This window comes from Protomyctophum bolini (genome assembly GCF_963924005.1).
Source record: "Protomyctophum bolini genome assembly, chromosome: 1".
NCBI classification, from domain to species: Eukaryota; Metazoa; Chordata; class Actinopteri; order Myctophiformes; family Myctophidae; genus Protomyctophum; species Protomyctophum bolini.
Window position 1 is genome coordinate 13,323,743 of NC_137862.1, and position 17,331 is coordinate 13,341,073.

General features: G+C 45.3%; 1 long non-coding RNA gene across 1 annotated transcript in view; it reads left to right on the top strand.

Annotated features, from left to right (window-relative positions):
* Positions 1-2,710: 2,710 nt before the first annotated feature.
* LOC308321737 overlaps positions 2,711-17,331 on the top strand; it is a 49,861-nt gene continuing 35,240 nt past the window's right edge. The window contains exon 1 of the long non-coding RNA XR_013964665.1: positions 2,711-3,327. This is a non-coding gene — a long non-coding RNA (uncharacterized lncRNA). The remainder of the gene's footprint in view (positions 3,328-17,331) is intronic.

Here is a 17,331-nt window from a genome sequence, read left to right on the forward strand (position 1 = left end):
TCAAAATGGGTATGCACTTGTTGTTTTAGCATCATGCTCTGTCTTTGCAGAGCCTTCATCACTGGCATCTGATTTCTTGCAATTACTAGCCGCTGCCTAAAGGATTTTGTTCCAAGTAGGATTTCTTATAAATTAGATTTACAACTTTTGATAACATAAATGGTGAATTTGTATATGGGAGAGTTGGAATTGTCATGCCTATAAAGTGCAAGCAAACACTAACAATTGCATACATTGATTTTTCACTGTATCCTCTTAATTGTTTTACTTCCTCCAGCAAACTGTGCATGCATGCTCACTTTATAACCGCCAACACCTGCACAATTCTGCAACCGCTGAGCTTAAAGCTATATGATGTGTGCCTTTGAGAGTGTGTAACTCTCAGTGCTATATTGTTGGCAATTTGCATGCTTAAGTCCATATGGCAACTTCCTTTTGACCTGCTTCCCCATTCCCGTTGCTTTGTCAGGGCTGTCAGCCGATAAAGAATCACTTGACTTGCTATAACAAGTTCAAAAGGACCCGAGAACGCGCCGTTGATCCATGAAGAATCGACAAAAGGAACACCCCTACTGCTCGCGCTATCACTCCCATAGAGATAGCGATATTATTGATGGGATGGTTATGCTAATTTCTTTATAGAGGCAAACTTTTTTTTATTTTGGAAAACGTTCAAAAAAAGAATTTCATACGCATCAAACTGGAAAATGCCTGGCCTGAATTCCCTAACCATTTAAGGGACAGCATGAGAATCTGATTTTCATAGTGCATAATGAATGTGGACTATCTGTTTAGAAAGTATGTTTTGTCTGGAAAGGAAAGAAAGGGGCAGGGTCCCTTTCTTGCTCCGGTGGACTATCTATTATTGTCCAACTGAAGGGGGGGGGGGGGGGGGAGACAAAACTAAAAACAACAAAGAACAGACAGAATATAAAATATAAGTATATGATGCATGCAGTATTGATACAGTGGACTTGAGTAAATATTAGAGGCACATGATAGGTCCTATGTAGCCTATATGTTACAAGAAACTTAATTTAAATGGTGCGTCTGATATATATGACAAATAATTAAAACGTCTATAATGTAATAATAATCTATATACTATACAGTAGGTGAAGATTATAGGCCTATACTAGCTGTCTTTAGTTTCACCCACCGATCAAGTGTCATGTACTTTAACACATTATAGGCTAAACCCACATTGCTGTCAGAGCTATAGTGACCATTTGCATGTGTCTTTCTCTCTCTCTCTCTCTCTCTGACACACACACACACACACACACACACACACACACACTGCATGGATGGTGGTACAAGTGGCGTGGCGAAAGGGGAGGGGGAGTAGTGGGGGACCCATTACGCACGGGGGTTGTTATGAATACGACCCTAGATATTTCATTGTGGGGTCCATGTCCGGTTCTGGGGGGATTTGATACCGTCCCACTCAATGGTATTATGTGTCCCACGGTTCGACATTTTGAATAATCAAGGCTGTCTGCGTTTTGGCCGAGCGAGCCGTCATCATCCTACCACTGTCTTTTCTCATATTGTCAGCAGCCCATCTCCTCCCATTGCCTCTCTCTGTCTCTCTCCCTCTGTGTGTGTGTTATCATCATCACAGTCCTGCTACTGTAGTCGTGCACTTATATTATGGAAAACAAGCTGTCCGTGCACGGCAGTACTTGATACTTTTTTATTATTGCCAAACCGTTCCCATAATTACCCCACAATCATTATATAATCCTGTAACAAAGCCTCTATTGAAGCTGCGCCTTTTGTCAACGCCAGGACACTGAATCTATAATTGCATTATTCACTCTCTTCCACCCCCTATAGAAGCATAATATATATCAAAAACCATCCTTTTGCGAACATTTTAGTTGCGAGCATTTCGGCCTCTGCTGTACCCTTTTTTAATTTCCGCTTGTCCTGCTCCGCAAAAGTTGTGCCAACTAAAAGTTTACAGATTCCACTTGGACATAACCAGCTCCAACTAAAAAACATTTCCCACGTTACTCCTGTGGACAGAGTGGGCGCTTAATACCCTCCTCTCGCCTTTCAGAGAGGTGTGTTGAATGCACTCATTCAGCAGTTTGTGTCGTCGTATTAAATATCATATTTTTTTTAATAAACGTGTGTTAATGCCACATCTCCTTTCTTAAAAGCGCTCTCAGTGAATAGGTTAGAATAAACGGTAGGCTATACTCGTCAGGCACCAGAAGAGAGAAAAAAAGCCGGTCCCCAAGGAGCGGTTGTGCGTTTGTATGCATGCGATTGGCAACACAACGAGCTTATTTACATTAAATACGCCACAAGGTTACAGTGCAGATGAGCGTCATTTTATCACTGATTACTTCTCTTAAGCGCTGGAGCGGTGACTGATGCTGAGGACGCACCGGCAGCACTCATTTATCCTGGAGTTTTTTTTTTAAGATAGGAGAAGAAGAGAGACTTTTAACAGTTCACTTGAGAGGTAAGGAATTCTACTTTTTTTTTTTTAACACAATATTGTTCGATTTATGACAAGACCCATATGTCTCGGACGGCGGGTTATCAAAGGCAATTATACGCGCCGTTTGTGAGGAGCGAGGCTGGCTGTGTGTGTGTGCATGCGTGTGCATGGTTAAAGGGGAGAATCATGGACATATTTTAATAGTAGAGTATTTATGGGCAGCTCAAGGTCAGAAACAAGCCGCGAGGTTGGGAATCGTCGTTCTGCCACGGCGTCGCACCACCGGGGGGAAATGGAACGATGAGCGCTTCTTATGCCTTTAAACGATCACCGCTATTTCGCCGTTGGGTTCATCAGCTTTTTTACCCCCGTCATCAACGCCGAATGCCGCAAGACCCGTGCGATCCAGTCTTTCCAGGCTTTGCGCCGCGGTGTCGACAATGGAGTGTCTTTTTTAACGGTACAATGCATTTCACCTACCAGATAGGGGGAGTCCAAGCTGAAAGATGGAAATATGTTGTGATGCCTGGCGGTGATCAGTATCAATGAAAACGCTTGCCTCGGGAGAGAGCGAAGGGGAGAGGAAGGCAAAAAGCTGGCCGAAAGAAATAAAACGTATATTTTTTTAAAACAAATATTTTGTAATATATAGATGCGTGCGGAGGAGCAGTTATAGGGAGAGAATTGAGGAGTGGAGGACAATCTTAAACAGGTCCGAAGCGCACTTTCCCCCCCCACCCCGGCCGTCATCCTACAGAAAATGATCCGGTCAATCATATGGACATGCCTCGTTATTCAATGAACAACACTGTCTCGCACAACAACGCAACGTTTACACGCAGGAGTTGCTCGGCGCTTCTCCAAATGTAAAGGTAAGAAAGAAGAGAAGTGTGCGACGCTTAGAGCAAAGTGGGGCTCTCTGTCTCTCTCTCGGAGTGGTGGAAACTCGAAAGGAAGCGGTTTGTTTCGCTGTCTGTTGAAAGTCAGTTTGGAGGAATTGTTGTGTTGTGCTTGTAGCATCGCAGTCAGTCAGCGGGGCCTGTTGTCTGTCTCCCTGTCCGTGATTAGAGAGAATTCAGTAGAATTAAACATCCACAGCAAGTGTGCAGGGGGAAGAATACAGCGACCAAATAACGGCGTGCATGGTGAATAATATGCCTACGCGATTCCACCACGCACGGCACCTTGCAACTCATTCCACTCGGAACAATGTAGACATTTTTTTGGAACATATATGTCCAGATCAAGCATTGTGTTTTTTATTGTGTGCAGTGCTCTAGGCCTACAGGTCGGATATTTAACACAAATAAAATAACGTGCGTAAAATACGGTCTGGCACATGACATGCACCGCCGTACACACGCACACACAGATCAGCGGGGAGTGTGTGTGCGTGTGTATGTGTGTGTGTACCGTCTGCACTTTCAGGGAAGTCCGACCATGTTTCACCACTGAAACCGCGTCTAAAAACTTTCTCCCGACACCCCCGGGGTTTCCACTGAGGTTCTGCGAGAGGATGGGAGAGGATTGCTGCGAAGAAAAGGGATCAAAGTTGTCCGCGGTGCGTGCCATGTGTCAAAACTTGTGTCTGTGTGTGTGTGCTGGGGAGAGGAGAGCCGGTGAGACCTGCCATTTTGTGCAGTGATCGACCTCTCTTATGAATAGCAGCCCTGCATTATGCTTTGAAGAACGTTATGATGGCATTCAAACTACTGAGAGGCTAAATGTCACGTATCGCGTTAGAGAGAGCCGCATCTGGAGACACATGCACACATCACGGGAGAAAGGGAGAGATTTGAGAGCACGGCGACTCAAACGGCTGCTTTGGGGAACTTTGCTTTTTTGCGCGGAAAGAAAGTTGGAGATATTCGGTAATATAGCCTCCGGGGGGGCGATACGCATCACCCGTTACAGTTCAATGAAAATTACGTCGCCCATGGCCAATATTCTTTTTCGGGGACGGAAGAGGTCGAGTGTGTGACATGTCATTCCACTCACGCTCTCCTCCTTGTTAACGTTATCTATCTTTAATTTGATATAGGACAGATATTCAGATAATCTTGAAGATACATTTTTGCGCAATATAAATCAATCTGTAGACAGGTTGTTAATATTGCAATAAAACATACATGATAGCCTACACACACACACACACACACACACACACACACACACACACTCATCGCGAACATCATGCCATTTTAAAATGTGTGCTTATGTAATGAAGTGTGTGAGCAATGTCAAGGCTGCATGCATGCAGTGCCGCCGTGGCTTTGAGAGGTCTCTCTCGCGGCTTGCTCGGGGCGGAGAGAACCTGTCTTGTAAGTATAGTTGACCCCTGAGTGATCTGACCCAGGTTACAGCTACTTACAACAGCTACTAAACAATGGATGTAAAGACACATGACATGGCGTCCGTCCTCCCTCCCGAGCGGCACAGTAGGCTATTGTCTGTCAAATTGTTTTAAGTGTTTCTTGTAGTCCTTCCGCAAAGTTGGGCCGAGGAGAAATGTTTTCTTCCTCAGTTTCATTGTCAAAGAAAGGAAAAGGGATAAATAGATGCTCTGTGCTAGCTGAGATGCTGTCATTGTTTAATGGTATGCACAGGGCGGATATTATGTCTGAAATAGTGTCTGGGCGTAAACCCTTTTTTTTGTCAGCTCTTTTCTTCCACTGATTGGAGAAGTAAAAGCAATGGAGAGTTGTTTCCTGGGGTTTTCTTGAGACTTCTGCCCTTTAATGTCATAATCCTGCATGCCAATTCAGGGCACAAGACCACTTAAGAAAGATTCCCCCTAAAAATATCCGAGGAAGAATCAATAGCCTTTTTATTATTATTATTCTGCCTGTTGTATAAAATGTGACTCTGAGGCCTAATTTTTAGCCATTAGTACTTTTTTTCATATTTATTTGATTTGCTTATGACATTTACACTATACTATTAAAAAATCAACTGCTAGAAATAACTTTTTAATCAATTAAAGTAGTTAATTATCTTCATATTATGCATTAACAATTATTAATTGACAACAAGTTATTAATAGATTCATCATTCATTTTAATATCAATTATGTATATTTTATATAGTGCATGCTTGTTAACCAGTATTTTGTTTTATTTCAACAGTTATCATTTAAAAAAATCACTCACTCGGTAAAGATATATTTTTTTAATGAATGAGACCCTTTCCTATTTTACTATTAAATCACACACCAGGTTCTGACACAATTGACATTTTTATTTTTCTCACATTGCACGCCATGGACTTTGGACTTTGTGACTGATTGAGGCACAGCGGCGCCCGTTCCATCGAGCATGTCTGTCTTTAGCGGTCGACGTTGATTTTGTACGAGCTGCTCTTCCCACCTGTGCCCGTGCGCGTTACCGTGCAAGGGGCCACGGGCCGTGACTGACTGACTGACTGACTGACCGGAGATACACAGACATCGCGCTGACGAAAAGGAAGAGATGGGAGGTGGGAGAGAGAGGGAGAGGGAGTGAGAGTGGAATGTATATACGGGATGGCATCAAATCAGTCCTCTTCACCGGCCTGTCAGTCAGTCAGACACTCAGTTGGCTGTGGAATAGACCCACTCAGCTGAGGCCGTGGCGTGCATGGCTTTGTCAGTCCAACACACAATGTGAAATTATTCGCATGTCAACGCGGACACACGCAGACTCATAAAAGGATGAGTAAAAAATGTACGCGAGACTGAAGTCAGCGAACGAGGTAGTGCGCACGTTACTTCTAATGCCAACACACCCATAGACACAGTTAAGCGGTCACACATTTTTATAATCATGTAATATACTGTGTGTGTGTGTGCGTAAAAACACCGTATAACATAGGCTATATTTGAATCAATCAGACCGTATGCAACAAATGCAATGAAACGGATGCATGCTCAAACCTATATACGAACGCCTGCGATCAATGAAATGGAAGGTGTAGATTTGAAATGGTGTAAAAATTGAGTGCGAGTCAGCCACCCGGCGCTGTGGCTAGTTGATCCCCTTCTCTTGTAATTATAGGGGCGAGGGCTCCAGATGTACTACAGGCTGCTCTCGGCCAGGGCTCCCTGGCCCGCTGGGAGCTAGGGCGGCGGTGGGCAGGCTGCACCAAGCCAGATCTGCTCATCAGCCATTAATTGATATGTGCAGTCATTGTGAACCCCCCCTCCCACGTTACCTCCTGGGTGACACTGGAGGCCTTATAGCCCCCACCCCCACCCCACAACCAGCACCACTATACCACAATGGCAGCGGTTATTGAATGCCTCACTTTTGCTTATTATATCTCCTCGGTTCTATTTTATTGTCCTGCATTTTATGCTTCTCTTCTCTTCTCTTCTCTTCTCTTCTCTTCTCTTCTCTTCTCTTCTCTTCTCTTCTCTTCTCTTCTCTTCTCTTCTCTTCTCTTCTCTTCTCTTCGGCAGAGGAAGGGTACAGTGAGTCGTGTTCAACCCTGTCCATGCCTTTTTTGATTGTGCAGTTGTGTGGGTGTGCGTGCGTGCGGCATGTGTGTGTCCCAGGGGACCAAGGGTGTGTGTCTGTGTGTGTATTTGGGGGGGGGGGGGGACGGGGGACGGACGGACTTGTAATTCAGCGACCTTGATCTCAAGAGTTCAAGTTGAAGATAGAGAGAAAGTATAGTTGGTGCATGAGCAGGGTGTATAGCCGCTGTGTAATCTGTACAATCAAATGTTGGGACCTGAAGCCCAATAAGGATCTGCTGTTGACCACAAAACATCATATGTCAGTTTACACACATCACAAAAGTGTCAGTGAATTACATTAGTTTTGGGTCACCTGCCTGCTTTTTGTGTGTGTGTGTGTGTGTGTGTGTGTGTGTGTGTGTGTGTGTGTGTGTGTGTGTGTGTGTGTGTGTGTGTGTGTGTGTGTGTGTGTGTGTGTGTGTGTGTGTGTGTGTGTGTGTGTGTGTGTGTGTGTGTGTGTGTGTGTGTTTGTGTTGTTTGGGGGGGGGGCTGAAGGGTCAGGGTGTGATTGTCACCTTTTACATGTTACAAATTGATTAAATGAGCACTGAGGATTTTAATGTGCATGGGGAATACTGAATGGGGTTATCAAGATTTTATGCTGATACACTGGTAAACTGTAGGCGCCATTTATTACCTAGAAGTTTTTGGTAGTATCAAGAAACAGAAACACAACCCCCCCAAAAACAAGCAAACATACCTCATGGGTATGTTGTCTCCTCTGCAAGACAATTAATTAATTTAACAACAGATGGCTTGTATTTAAGTTTGAGTTGATGCTTTCCATTTTATTATTATTATCATTATTCTTATTTAATTTGTCATCTCTTGCCTTTAACTACTTATCCAACAGAGCGATATTGATATTGTCATATCACATTTAAGCCTATGTTTGTACTGTTACGTTGAAGTGATTTGGTATGTCGTTCATTGCTGAGAATAGTGTTTTTTCCTTTGACACTCTGATTGAATAAAGTAAGAGCATGGGAAATATGGAAGATCTATTTAGCCACATATGACAAAGTGGACGTATTGCAAATTATAAACTAGTGCTCTCTCTGATGTGATCATCTTTGGTCGATGATTTATTGTTTGCAAAATGAGTAGTGTATAGGCTGGGAAATGGTGTGTGTGTGTGTGTGTGTGTGTGTGTGTGTGTGCACTTTTGTGCGAGGGTGTGCAACAACGACACTGGTGGTGGTGTATGCATGTGATCGTCGTCACATATGCATGCCTACATACGAATGTGCACGTAGACAACATATGCACATGCACACCCTGAGAGCTTGATAAGAACAGGGGTGGGGGGCGGATTGGAGTGGCGGTGATGGTGATGTTGGGGTAATAATGCATGTCAGTTTGATCCCAGAATAAAGAGCGTAGGGCAGATGAGGTGCTGACAGATGTGTCTGACTCAGTCCTCTCATGCCGCGGTGCCATCACGAAGAGCGTCTGTCTGTCTGTGGAATCAGCGGGCGAGGGAGGGAGGGGGCATTAATTTAAGACACTTGAGTGTTGGAAGCTGTAGATATTTTGTATTATCTCACACACTTTGTCTCAGTCTCTATCTGTATAGCCTATGTATGTTTACCTATTTAAATGTGTGCACGCACTGTAAGTGTGTGCACATCACATTCGGTGTGTGTGTGTGTGTGTGTGTGTGTGTGTGTGTGTGTGTGTGTGTGTGTGTGTGTGTGTGTGTAGAACCACATGTGGACAGCGGTGTTTGTCTGCTTGCCCTTTTTGAATGCTACAGTAGTTTAGCTATACTTAGACTTGAGCGGACAATGGCCAGACAGGTGCTATGGCCTGTCTGTCTGCCTGTCTGCCTGTCTGCCTGTCTGCCTGTCTGTCTGTCTGTATGCCTGCCTGCCTGTCTGGCTGTCTGCCTGTCTGTCTGTCTGTCTGTCTCTGTCCACTATCTAATCGCTCAGTTCTCGCATAACCTACCAGGAATCTGCCTTGAAAAATGTAAAGCATAACACCTTGTCCAAATACACCCCTGATATTTCTCCTTTGTTTGCCCGGCTTTACACTGAGCCCCGCGGCATTAAGGCGTTATTGAGTTTTGGCTTTAGTTTGGAATTTTCCTCGGAAGTTCGTTAGCATTGCGGATTTAGGAATGCGTCGCGCGGTGTCAGGACCGTTTCCTCCCTTGACGTGTTGAGCAGCGCAGCATTTCAGCCGTGTCATTTCCGGAGACAACAGCTTAACACAAACAGGCAAGCACACATCAATCAGGGGTCGTGAAGCATAGAATTGTTGCTACTTAGCATTCAGGCCCACACGCCTAAGACAGTGGTAAATACCTCGGTGGTTGACGAGATGGAAGTGTGTGCGTGTGCATGCGCGGGCACGTGTGTGTGTGTGCGTGTGCGTGTGGACCTGTGCATTTGATGTGCATGGTTTCTTACCTGTTAAGAACTCTAGCTCAGAAGCCATCATTGACCAGCTCTTCTCTCTATACTCTATGAGCTACACATTGGTTGAAGCAGAAGGTTTAAAGCCTGATTTATACTTCACCGTACGACTGTGTTGCGTGTATGTATATGCTTGTATGTTGGCTGTATAGCACGACAGGGCACAACTTAGTCATGGCTCTCTAGTCTGGACACTGCTCCACACACCTGACCCTAATGAGCACCACAGGTCAACAGAGAGGAAAGATGTATGGAACATGGAATGGAGTGAAGTGCGTGAGTGAGAAGTAGAAAGAGAGATGGAGAGAGAGAGAGGAGGATGCAGGAGAGAACTCCTGCACCTTTAATTATGATCAAGAGGTTTTCACCAAAGGACGGAGGCGTTGCAGTTCTGTTGCGCTCGTAAATCTGGCCCCCGATGCCGTATATTGTGTTGAACGATTACTGTACACCATTATACCGCATATTCAACTGCCTCTCCAGCACCTGATTTGCATAATTGGATCTTTAATGAAACTTGCCTCGTGGAACAAAAAAACACAAGTGGGGAAAAAAAGAGAGACAGAGAAAAAAAGAAGTAGTAGTGTCGTACGTGGTCGCGGTGGCAGTGTGGGATGTGACACATTATCGGCTCCTACATGCTCCCGCAAATATTTGTACGAGAGTTTCTAAAGAGGGCTTGCGGGGGGAGATTTTATACCGAACGTCTAAAAGTGACGAACAGGAAGTGGAGAGCGCACGTGGGAAGCGGGAAAAGAGTGAGCGGCTCCGTGTGCCACTCGCACATCAGTGACAGTGGTACAAATAGGATGAGAAGTGACTGTGAAAGCTGCTGCATTCCCCGCCAGGTCTCGCGGGTTCAGACTACAATAGCGGGATATTCTGTAGCCCGGGGGGGATTTGAGCTCCTTTTCTGTCGGCACTCATCGCATCGACTTGTTACGCAGGGAAGATGGCTCTTTTGTAGAGAGAGAGAGAGAGCTAGCTGCTCTCGCCTGGCTGAATTCCTCAGTCGCAAATATTTTGACAATGTCTAATCAGGAGCTGCTGTTTCTTTTTTTTCTTTTCTTTTTGCTTGTAAAGAGGAGCACTAGGAGCCTCCTTACAATGTTGGCTTAGCTTTTATGTCCATGTGTTTGTTTGTGTGTGGGTGGGTGTGTGAGTGTGTATGTGTGTGTGTGTGTATGTTCTTGTATATGTGTTTGATCACACTACCTCTTTTCTTGTTTTGGTAAAACACATTGTATAGGCCTATACGACAAATGCGTGCACTCACGTGTCTCTGTGCCCGTGTGTGTTTTTGCGTGCCTGTGTAGCGTTTGCCTAAAGGTTGCTCGTTTTGCGTCTCCGAGGGGACATCCTGTCTTAATTGCTTAATTAAGTCCCGGCCCTGTCCAGCTCACCCCAACCTTCAGCAGGTAAAACCCTTCCACGCCAACGCGAGAGCCATGGATAATGCACCCATTACTTCATCCGGCAGTGACAGATGAAGGAAAGATCTAAATAAACACTAGATAGTCTGAACTATATATAGGGCTACGCAGTCATTGCATCGGTGTCACAATATTGTGTTTGATAGATTTGTTTAGTTGGTTTGTTTTGAATAATCTGTAATTGTGTTGAGCCCTATACCATACTGCGAAATCGCCCGTAGAGGGAGAAAGAAGTGATCACTAGGGCTCGATGCGGAGAGGGCTTGGAAATGCCAGTGAGACGAAAGCTATAGCCCCTGCTGCCACTTTCAAAGTGTAAGTGTAGAAGGGAAAAAACTTTTCTTCAAATCTTTTGGTAGTTTCGTAACATGCATCACATCGGCCATCGTTTGGCATCAGGGCATGCATTGCATTGACTCACTCCTGTATCAGGACACTCACACTGTAAGGCATGCATTGCATTGACTCCCTCCTGTATCAGGACACTCACACTGTAAGGCATGCATTGCATTGACTCCCTCCTGTATCAGGACACTCACACTGTAAGTTACTGTACCTGCAAATGCCTCAGTCTGAATATGGGAACGATTCAATTAAGCACCGCTGCACTTACTGTATGTCGCGAGTGACACTCAATCCAAAGTGGGACAGTCGCTCGTTACACAAGCAAGAATGAGCGCATGAAATGTTGATGCTGTATCAAGCAAAGTATACCTATGATTTATGTGTGTGTGTTTACTGTACTGTACTGCACTGTGTGTGTGTGTGTGTGTGTGTGTGTGTGTGTGCGTGCGTGCGTGCGTGTGTGCGTGCGTGTGCGCACGCACGCGTGAGTGTGCGCCATGCACGTGTGCGTGCAGTTGCACTCCAGAGAGGAAGGAGTGGATCGTGTGTCAGAGCGGTTTGCAGGTGGCCTACAGGGCAGTATCTCTCCACAGAAGTGAGGACAGACAGTGAGGGTTCAAGTGGCTCGCTGGGCCTCAGTGTTGCACTGCACTGAACCACCTCAGCCTACACAAGGACCCTCCATAAGCCCCTCTTATCTCAGCCCTTTCATTCACACCCACCCCACGCCCCCACTCTCACTTTATCTTCTCTCCTTCCACCCAACTCACTCTCTCTCTCTCTCTCTCTCTCTCTCTCTCTCTCTATCTTTGGTGGTGCGGGCTAACATTCACATTACAATCGCCCCCATACTCTTACCTGTCCTGCACTGTGTAATTCCATAAGGAGATGCTACCATCCCTCCCTTAAGGCCACACACATGCACGTGCACAGCACACGCGCACACTTCCGGCATTCCTCCCCTGTGGTGAGAACCACTGCTGGCTCTTTTCTAGGTAATGATGTCACAGCGACAGTACAGCGAGGGGAGCAAATGTCCCCCTGATTCCACCATTAAACGGCTGGCTGGATTGGCTGATAATGATAGCGCTGCCGATCAGACCCCGGCGAATTAACCACTCCTAACCAGACAGAGAGAGAGAGAGAGGTTTGGAGGGAGGGAAAGAGATAGAACAAGAAGGGCGGGAGTGATGACAGGACAGAGAGAGGAAAAGAGAGACCGTGCTAGGGTGAGCTAGAAAATAGGGGGGGGGGGGGGGGGGGTAGAGTGTCAGAGAGATCGTGAGGGGAGGGGGGATGATGTACTTAACGGTATCTGCAGGCTGCTTTCTGAACAAGCTGCTGCCAGAGATCCTGGGAGCTCGCCTTGATAAATTCGGTTTGATAAAAGTCACTGAAATGCCGGCCTGTCTGCACACCTCTATTAAGCGCCGGTGCATTTGTCACCACCAGTGGAAGTCAACCAAAGGGGTTTAATGTCGCATCAGGCTGAATTAAAGACCCAATCGGAAGCCTTGAGGGGTTTAGCTTTTTATTCGGAGTGACAGTGGAGTGGTAATAGTAGCTGGCACTAAAGATACTGGCTTCTAATAAATCAAGGTATTCGTTCCGTAGGGTTCTTTGCCGTGGGAATTCCATGATTATTTGGTGTGTTTTAGCCAATTTGTTCTTTGAGCTCATCTCATGTCTCGCATTATTTTTTGTAATCCCCCCCCCCTTTTTTTCTTTTTTACACATCAAGAGAAATTAGCTCTCTGTTGCATTAATCAGCAGCCATCCTTAATATAGCTTAACTGTGGGAGCATTAAAAAGGGCTGCATTTTAAAAAGCACAACTTTCCCCCTGAGAAGCCCTTAATACCGCTTTACTGTTCTCCGTTTATGCAAAAGTAAATAACGGAGCCCAAAAGGCAAATGAGCATTCCAGCCTTTTAAACACATAGCCTTCTGTAAAGGACCAGACCACATCTCTCCGAGGCATCACTGCCATGAGACTCAAGGCCAAGGGTGGCAGCTGTTTTTCTAAAGGATAAATATTGAATATATGTTTATTTGTGTATTCATGACATTGCCCTCCTGTTCTTGTATTTGAGGAGCGCTCATCCATATTCCAAAACAGATTTTTGTTTAGTTTGTTTTTTTGGGGTGTGGGGTGTGTGTATGTGTGTGTGTGTGTGTGTGTGTGTGGGGGGGGGTTGAATGAAGACCATGCTGAAAGGTCCCTGAGTAATAGTACAGGGCCTTTCTCTCTCTCTCTCTCTCTCTCTCTCTCAGACCATGCTTTACTCACTGCTTCTGGACTTACAGTAAATTAACCTCAGGTCTCATTTTATATTAAGCTGTGGCAAGACATTAACGATGGATGCCAAGGATGTCATTCATCTGGCCAACACATACCGTCACTACCTGGCAGAAACCTTGTATCTCCATATTTCAATATTCAATGTCTCTGCTGTCTGTATGGTTTAATGTCTCTGCTGTCTGGATGGTTCAATATGTTTTTAACCAACACACAGACGTAAAGGGTGTTCAATAGAGCGTATGCACGTGACATCATCATCATACCCGGAAGTTATGCGGGAACGCCTACTGAGTTGGGGTGCATACTTAGTTTAGACTAGTCATTGGTTAGACATGGGTTAAGGTTAGGTCTGAGTGACAAAAAACTACTTTCTGGCCGTCCACACAACCAAACAGAAAAGTCCTATATCTGATTGCATTAAACAACGTTAAATTCACTTTGCCACTTACTTCATGCATGCACATACTGTACCCTCTAGTAGTCTCTTTAGCATTGATTTATGACTAAATACATGTTGAGTTGGGTGGGTTCTTCTGGACAGGCAGCAAAAATTATATTATTATTAATTAAAATTATATTATATTTATTTTGGTAAATGAATGACCTATACTTGGTTGCATGACAGTGTGATGCAAAAGTAGTGAACATAGAAGAAGATTATTATTTTATTTTTTATGATAATTCTTTTCTTGAAAATGATTAACACCGGTACCGCTTGGATTGTATAAATATTTCAGCGATACAAAGTATCGGTATTAACAAAAGCTTATTAATTACGACATTGGATCAAATGGAACACGAAATGATCTCCTCGAATGTAACAGTCTTGGACATATAGGCTATGTGGTTTCTGTCCTACAACATGCAAATGTAGCAGAGTGGCTGAGAGCCTCGATCAAAAGTCTAATATCTCCCCCGGTCCAGACCCTTTGGTCTAGTGGTTAGGATATTGGACTTTCATGCGGGAGATCCATGCTCGAATCCCAGGCGTTCCATTCGGGCCATGACCATGATCGGGAGGAGGTCAAAAGGGAGGTGAGTGTAGCAGAGTGGCTCAGAGCCTCTGCCTGATGCCTCAAAAGTCTAATATCGCCCCCGGTCCCGAGGGATATGCCTTTGGTCTAGTGGTTAAGATATTGGACTTTCATGCAGCAGACCCGAGTTCGAATCCTGGGCGTTACACAAATATGTTGCACACACATATAAAGTGTTGATCTAACTTCCAAATGGGACCTTGCAGGTGTTTAGCGTTTAAATAATAGCGTGCGTGGCCTGTGCAATTTGTGCATGTGCGTTCATGTGTGTGTGTTTGTGCGCACACACATGCATGCACACTTATGTGTGTGAGAGAATTGACAGTCTTTCATGGTCTTGTGGCGGCTAAATACTATTTATCTATTATTTATCAGAGTTATTACTGGGTTTAATTTAAAAAGGAGAGCTCTCAGAGGAGGGAGAACTCCCTCCAGCGCTGGGCCTTCATTTAACACACCTTTTTTTAAGTCTTTCTTCAATTTCTGTCGATTTCTCACAAATCAGCTTTTCTTTCCAAGCAGCTCGTCTCTCTCTCACACCCCGTCTCTCTCCCTGAGTCTCACTCTCACCCTCCTTCCCCTCCCCATCTCCCATTTTGTTTTCAGCTGTGTTTTCATTATTACTATTATCGTCGATGGCGAGTCTGTGGTTGTCTCTTGCCTGTTGTCGCCTCGTCGTTTGCTGTTGTGCCGCTCTGATCGCCGTAATGGGGGGGAGACAGAGTTAAGTGCACACGCCACCATTCAGGCCCCGTGTTCAGCATGTCTGCCAACTGCTTCAGTAAACAGAGCTGTCAGCGCCGATCAGCACAGAGAGATGGAGAAAGAGACAGAGAGAGAGAGAGAGAGAGAGAGAGAGAGAGAGATACAGATACAGAGAGAGATACAGAGAGAGATACAGAGAGAGAGAGAGAGAGAGAGAGAGAGAGAGATACAGATACAGAGAGTGAGAGACAGTGAGAGTGAAAGAGACAAAGACGGTTAGTATAAGTTCATGCTCAACTTTGGTTCACCTTCTGTGTTCCCATGCAAGCTGAGGTGGGGTGGGGCTCATTTTAACAGTTGTACCACTCTTAAACCATCATGCAGTTGCGTTTTGTTAATGAAAGCGTCCATTGTTCTGAAGTCTCCTTGGTTATAGTTTCTCAATCCATGCACAGCCTAGTGCAGCACAGCAGCGTCATACTGTATGATACTGTATGATACGTTACGGCAGTGGTTCCATGAGTCAGATGTTAGAGGCTGGTCTTTCTTGCGCTGGCCTTTCAGTGGTCCTCGATACAGGGTCACTGGTGAGCGTATAGCAGCATGAGGGGAGGGTATATCTGCCCCAGCAGTGGAGGGACAATGAAAAAATAACTTGATCTATTATGGAAGAGGAATCGCTTTGGAAGTGGAACCCGCGTTGATAGCTGCACTCAGGCCCCCCTGTGTGTGTGTGTGTGTGTGTGTGTGTGTGTGTGTGTGTGTGTGTGTGTGTGTGTGTGTGTGTGTGTGTGTGTGTGTGTGTGTGTGTGTGTGTGTGTGTGTGCGTGTGTGCGTGTGCGTGCGCGTTAGGACTGGAAGATTTGAATACACCTCTAGCCAGATGAAATATCATCTCCATTTAAAATTGCATGATAATGTTCCCATGACCCATCATTGTCAAATCAAACAAAGCTCATGAACTGCACAGGCTTCTGAAGACAAATTCATGCTTTGCCTGACCCCCAACCCCCCCCCCCCCCCACACCCCTCTAGCTGATTGGTCCTCACACCGTCGTGGGAGGTCCCGTCCGTCCGTCTCATTAGAAATGAATTCAAATGCGGAAAAAGGGTGCTATGTTTTTGGTGCCACACATAGTTCTCCACCCATATTGATCTCTCTGCCAGTCTCTCTCTCTCTCTCTCTCTCTCTCTGTCCTCACTGTATCTCTGATTTCTGATACCCAGGGGGCCCAGGGGGGGCACTCTCACTAGATCCACATGATTAGAGTAAATGACCTCTCCTCGCTGGAGAGGAGACTGGGGTTCTTGGCCTGCAGGGTAGGATCAGACACAAGGATGGGGTGGGGGTATAGGGAGATGAGGTGAAGTAGAGAGGTTGCATAATTATAGACAGGAGGACCAGGTGGAGAAGCGGGGGGTGCTTCAGTGAGGAGAAGGTGATGGTTAACACGGGAGGTGTAGCAGGAGACAGAGAAGAGAGCTCAGCTGAGAGGAACGAAAGCAACTCCAGTGTTATTCTATTTGAACTCATGTACTGCCGTTGATGTCTTTGACGTCTTTTTTTCCAATGGCGCTATACCTTTTGGGGTTTTATTGATTCAGAATTGCCTCTTTTATATTTGCTGTATATAGTAGCTTTCCCGACGCTAGGCAACGCTCACTTCCGCTGTGGTCCGTCAATGAAATGTTTCCCCGCCGTCCACTTCCATTCTCAGGCCATCTTTTTCTCGGAATTGAGGTTCAGATTGAGGTGATTGAACAGAACGTTGATGTTAGGAGCTCATAAAAAAAATTGCGCTATACCTCTCGGTTACAATATTACTGCTTCTGATGACTTTTAAAGGGATGATCGCCAGATTGGTTATAGGCGATTGTGCTTCCGGTTCATTTGGGATGAATTTCGGGTGAATTGATCCCTCAGGGGAAGTTCAGTCATCAGAGGGGAGGACTGTTGTTATATATAACGGGTGTTTGATTGAGGAGGGTTAAGGCCTATTCACACTCCAGTTAGGCCTGATTTATACTTAGTTGCAAACTGCATGCCAAAAATAGTCGATCTACAAACAGCCAACACTTCACGGTACAACGTTTTGTGTGCTTGTGGGTCGGCTATTTTCAGAGCGCGACGCCTGCATGCAAG